The sequence below is a fragment of the Mya arenaria genome, chromosome 9 (assembly GCF_026914265.1).
Source record: "Mya arenaria isolate MELC-2E11 chromosome 9, ASM2691426v1".
Lineage (NCBI taxonomy): Eukaryota > Metazoa > Mollusca > Bivalvia > Myida > Myidae > Mya > Mya arenaria.
The window spans coordinates 34,048,933-34,054,932 of NC_069130.1; the positions used below are offsets into that span (position 1 = coordinate 34,048,933).

Consider the following 6,000-nt stretch of genomic DNA (forward strand, 5'->3'; position numbering starts at 1 on the left):
TATACCCCGACATTGCTTAGGAAACATATCGTGTTTAAACACATCAAGTCGACATAAAGCATAGTCGACAAGAATACACGATCTCATCTCTAGTTTATATACGATATACTACGTTATTGTGATTTATAATCATATCATATAACAGAAGAGTAAAGGCTACATTTGTACATATATTTTTCTGTAAAGACAATGTTCCAATGCTGTTAATGGTTCTCACCTTTCTTACCATTGTCGTCTGGTGTAGGAAGTTCTATTCATATTCTGCTGAGGCAAATTGATTTATCAGATATAATTCAGAGTTCATTCAAAGAGAGTAGCGGTAGTGATCTTTTGACGTGGTAGTGTGACAACCAAGCAATCTTGTTTCAATCTCAAGGATATTATCCATTCACAGCGTTCTTAGAATGTGTTTGTAGGATGCTAAATTGGAATAATAAGTATGGAAACAACATCACCAGGGTCTTATACTGGTTTATATATAGCAGAGGATAAAGTGCGTTTGTCACAAGAATGTCGTTTGTTTGCTTTAAATACCATGGATGATTGTTTGAGGTTTAAAAAGCGATGTTAGTCAAAAAATCATTCTATCTCAAAGAATTATTTGATGTATGAAATACCATGTTAGTCAAAAGGACTCATTTGGTTGAAATTAAAGTTGGTCATTTAAGGGATGGAAATGCTATGTTAGACACAAAATAAACCTTATTGCTTTAATTATGATTGATCATTTGAGAGTTAAAATGCGATGTAAGACAAAACGCAAATTCACCATTTTAAAGCTTGGTGGGTCATTTGAGGGTTAAAATGCGATGTAAGACAAAACTGAAATTCACTATTTAAAAGCTTTGTGGGTCATTTGAGGGGTAAAATGCGATGTAAGACAAAACGCAAATTCAATATTTTAAAGCTTGGTGGGTCATTTGAGGGTTAGAATGCGATGTAAGACAAAACGCTAATTCACCATTTTATAGCTTGATGGGTCATTAAGGGGGTAAATGCGAGGGTAGCTAACAAAACATATTTAATAAATCGACTGTTTGTTTCAATGCGAAATTACCTTAGAGGCTAAAGGTCACCTTATCGCATTAAAGCATCGGGGATTATTTGAGGGATGCATTGCGATATAAGCCTAATGGCTAAAGGTCATTTTATGGCATTTAAAGGATGCTGGATTATTTGAGGGATGCATTGCGATATTAGCCTAATGGCTAAAGGTCATTTTATGGCCTTTAAAGGATGCTAGATTATTTGGGGGATGCATTGCGATATTAGCCTAATGGCTAAAGGTCATTGTATGGCAATTAAAGGATGCTAGATTATTTGAGTGATGCATTGCGATATTAGCCTAATGGCTAAAAGTCATTTTATGGTATTAAAGGATGTTGGATTATTTGAGAGATGCATTGGGATATAAACCTAATGGCTAAAGGTCATTTTATGGCATTTAAAGCATGCTAGATTATTTGAGGGATGCATTGGGATACTAGCCTAATGGCTAAAGGTCATTTTATGGTATTAAAGGACGCTGGATTATTTGAGGGATGTATTGCGATATAAGCCTAATGGCTAAAGGTCATTTTATGGCATTAAAGGATGCTAGATTATTTGAGGGATGCATTGCGATATTAGCCTAATGGCTAAAGGTCATTTTATGGTATAAAAGGATGCTTGATTATTTGAGGGATGCATTGCAATATTAGCCTTATGGCTAAAGGTCATTGTATGGCATTAAAGGATGCTAAATTATTTGAGGGATGCATTGCGATATTAGCCTAATGGCTAAAGGTCATTTTATGGCATTAAAGGATGCTAGATTATTTGAGGGATGTATTGCGATATTAGCCTAATGGCTAAAGGTCATTTTATGGCATTTAAAGCATGCTAGATTATTTGAGGGATGCATTGGGATACTAGCCTAATGGCTAAAGGTCATTTTATGGTATTAAAGGACGCTGGATTATTTGAGGGATGTATTGCGATATAAGCCTAATGGCTAAAGGTCATTTTATGGCATTAAAGGATGCTAGATTATTTGAGGGATGCATTGCGATATTAGCCTAATGGCTAAAGGTCATTTTATGGTATAAAAGGATGCTTGATTATTTGAGGGATGCATTGCAATATTAGCCTTATGGCTAAAGGTCATTGTATGGCATTAAAGGATGCTAAATTATTTGAGGGATGCATTGCGATATTAGCCTAATGGCTAAAGGTCATTTTATGGCATTAAAGGATGCTGGATAATTTGAGGGATGCATTGCGATATTAGCCTAATGGCTAAAGGTCATTTTATGGTATTAAAGGATGCTTGGTTATTTGAGAGATGCATTGGGATATAAACCTAATGGCTAAAGGTCATTGTATGTCATTAAAGGATGCTAGATTATTTGAGGGATGCAATGCGATATTAGCCTAATGGCTAAAGGTCATTTTATGGCATTAAAGGATGCTGGATTATTTGAGGGATGCATTGCGATATTAGCCTAATGGCTAACGGTCATTTTATGGTATTAAGGATGCTTGGTTATTTGAGAGATGCATTGGGATACTAGCCTAATGGCTAAAGGTCATTGTATGGCATTAAAGGATGCTTGGTTATTTGAGGGATGCATTGCAATATTAGCCTAATGGCTAACGGTCATTTTATGGTATTAAAGGATGCTGAATTATTTGAGGGATGCATTGCGATATTAGCCTAATGGCTAACGGTCATTTTATGGTATTAAAGGATGCTTGGTTATTTGAGAGATGCATTGGGATACTAGCCTAATGGCTAAAGGTCATTGTATGGCATTAAAGGATGCTTGGTTATTTGAGGGATGCATTGCGATATAAGCCTAATGGATAAAGGTCATTTTATGACATTGAAGTATGCTGAATTATTTGAGGGATGCATTGCAATATTAGCCTAATGGCTAAAGGTAATTTCATCAATTGAAAGCTTGCTGGAATATTTGAGGGATGCATTGCGATATAAGCCTAATGGCTAAAGGTCAATTTAAGGCATTAAAGGATTTTTAGATCATTTAAGGGATGCATTGCGCTATTAGCCTAATGGCTTAAGTTCATTTTAGGGCATTAAAGGATGCTAGATTATTTTAAGGGATGCATTGCGATATGAACCTTTTGCCTTAAGGTCATTTCATCACTTGAACGCTTGTTGGAATACTTGAGGGATGCAATACGATGTTAGCCTAATGGTTAAAGGTCATTTAATGGCATTAAAGGATGTTAGATTATTTGAAGGATGCATTGCGATATGAGCCATGTTTACTGGGTTATTTAAGGGGTAACATGCGGTGTTAGCCAATATGTCATTCCATAGCTGTAGAATTATGTATTGGTGTGTCGAAGTATCAATAAAGTACCTGAAAATACTTCATATTAAGTCCCAACCAAGAAGCTAATGAAATGTTAGCCTATTAATATGTAAAAAGACCGCGAGTAAAGTGATACCACATCATTTTATCACTACAAACTTACAAGTCAATCCCAGTAGCCGAAGCTACTTTGATAGTATTCAGTAAGACCCAGGCACGAAAGGAAACGTTGCATTACAGTTATTTTATTTCTGTTTCATTTCAGGAGTCAGTGAGCCGACATGTATCTGTATTTGAGTATTATTACCTGCCAAGTTCCGATGCTGGAAACCTGCCTACTACTGCTGATTTTGCTTTGCTCAGAAACCCACGCTTCCAAAGGTAGATCCAAATACCCCTCGTACACCATCCCAGGGAATCACTCCAGAAAACGTCACTCGTATTCGTCCTCGCACAGCGGCCATTCGTCGATCCACCATGTATACTCGCATGACCTACTTCTTCAGGGGTTAGAAGACAATCAACCTACACCACTACCCCATGTCCACAGAAACGAGTTTTTGATGGTAAAATGGGTGAATAGCTCTGTTCATGAAATTTCAATAAGTTGGAATTTTTCTGGTGAATATAATTCTTCTGGATTTATCAAAAGTTCTGTTGTTGCGTGTATCACCGACAAGGGAAGATTCACGTCCGACAGGTTGAGTGGTGACGTTAGGAATTACACATTTAGCAACCTGAATCCAGGATATCTGTATACTGTGTGTGTTTATGTGGAAGAAACGTACGGTGAAAATAATGATAGCACGTTTCAACATTCCAAATGTGCAATGATAAACACTATAGATTACGTCCGTAGAGATAGTGTAATAATATGCTTAGCAACTCTGGGTTACTATGCGCTGATGGCGCTTATAGGGTATACGCAATGGAGACGAAGAATGTATGCTATTTCGAACAATGTCAAGAAACGCTCTAGAACTAATGCTCAAGATGGTATTAGTGACACACAATCAGGTGCTATGCGATGGCAAGATCTCGCCGAAAAAGAGAATCTCATGCAAAATAACCCCGTATGTTCAATAGAGTATAATGATACTTGATTGTGATTAATGTTGTTTGGAACAATTTAAGGTATTCATTGTAGTGTTGTTTTTTTTCTTACCAATGTACCTTTATCATATAATGTCGATTTTTTTAAAAACATGTTGTTTAATTCTAGGCCAAATTGACATCCCTATATAAGTCAAAATGATGCATTATTCCAAATCAGAAAGCCATTGGTCCAATTCCAAAATAGTGAAAAAAACAACACTGCAATGGTATCAGTTCATTATGCAGTTTTCTATGCTATGTTTCGTGCTAAATAATTATGCTTTAGGAGAATTAGAATTTAAAGTTGTCAATTATTTGGAACTGTTTACATTTCCATTCAAAATATCCACGTAAATCGTCGGCAAGGTTTAGGATTATGTAAAGGATGTGTAACCATCAACCATATCAATTACAGCTTTACATGTATACATGAGTATTTTAAATATGTGCCAGAATATTTACACGAAGTGATTGTAAACTCATGTCGTTCATACAATAGGCTATGTTTATCCTTTAGACGATTTATATGTTGATGATTTAAACACAATTGCATGAAATCTGTTTTAATTTATTGCTCATATATTTCAACCTTTATGGCCCACTAAACGAGTTTAAATAACTGAGGTGTATTCATTGAATATGCCAATGTATATACGTTTAATTGTAAATAACAAGGATTGTACGTTTATGATTTTTACCATTTAAAATTTCAACAACAATCAATTTAATGATTTAAACAAAGCAACATCTTGAAGATGATTTGATAATCATGATAAATGCGATAATCTTGCGTTCAGTTATTGTGTTTGTGGCTAACGTATGTGATTCGGTTTATAGGGATACATAAGAAAACAGTTAGCTTACGTGAGCGACTGTAAGCCTTAATATAATTCAGGGCTAAAATTAGTAAATTGAATTACCGAAAATGCATTCGTGTAATTGCAGTTTGTATATTTAGTCTTTATTTTAACGAAAATCGGACGTGAAAGAGCCTTGTATGCTTTTATTCACACCAAAAATGTGTATTTGTAGTTATACTTAATAATCGGTATAATTTATACATGTTCTTTCTATATTCATCCAGGCTTTTAAATTAACTCTACAATGTTATATGGCATCCAGAGGTCTCATGATTGTACATCAACTGAACTTTCCTCGTGATATTTAAACTTTAAGCTTTTTTGAGCTTTATGACGATTCCGTTCTTGACAAAATACAAACAGAAATCTCACAATGACACTTCCTTCGGTGATATTTGCGTTAGGGTTCTCAGTCGATAAAGGAAGCACCGTGTTTGTTTGCCGAACGGGATATCGCTCTTCGATATTTGATTATACCGGTATTGCAGCTAAGAAAAAAAAAAACATGTCAATTGACTGGCGCCCGTTTGACTGTAATTTCATATCGCAAAACCATGAACAAATACAAGGAAAGTTACTTTATTGCGTATATCAATTCCAAGGGAATCAAGTCAGTAGTGCATTTCAAAAAACGCGGAACAGAGGTTAGTGTGTGACAAAGCTATCAGCCTATTATATATATAGTATTATGCTGGTCATTATCAATTATTTTCATCGTAATGTAG

General features: G+C 35.4%; 1 long non-coding RNA gene across 1 annotated transcript in view; it reads left to right on the plus strand.

Moving 5' to 3' along the window:
* LOC128245568 (uncharacterized) overlaps positions 1–5,475 on the plus strand; it is a 29,079-nt gene extending 23,604 nt beyond the window's left edge. The window contains exon 2 of the long non-coding RNA XR_008263184.1: positions 3,586–5,475. This is a non-coding gene — a long non-coding RNA (uncharacterized LOC128245568). The remainder of the gene's footprint in view (positions 1–3,585) is intronic.
* Positions 5,476–6,000: the final 525 nt, after the last annotated feature.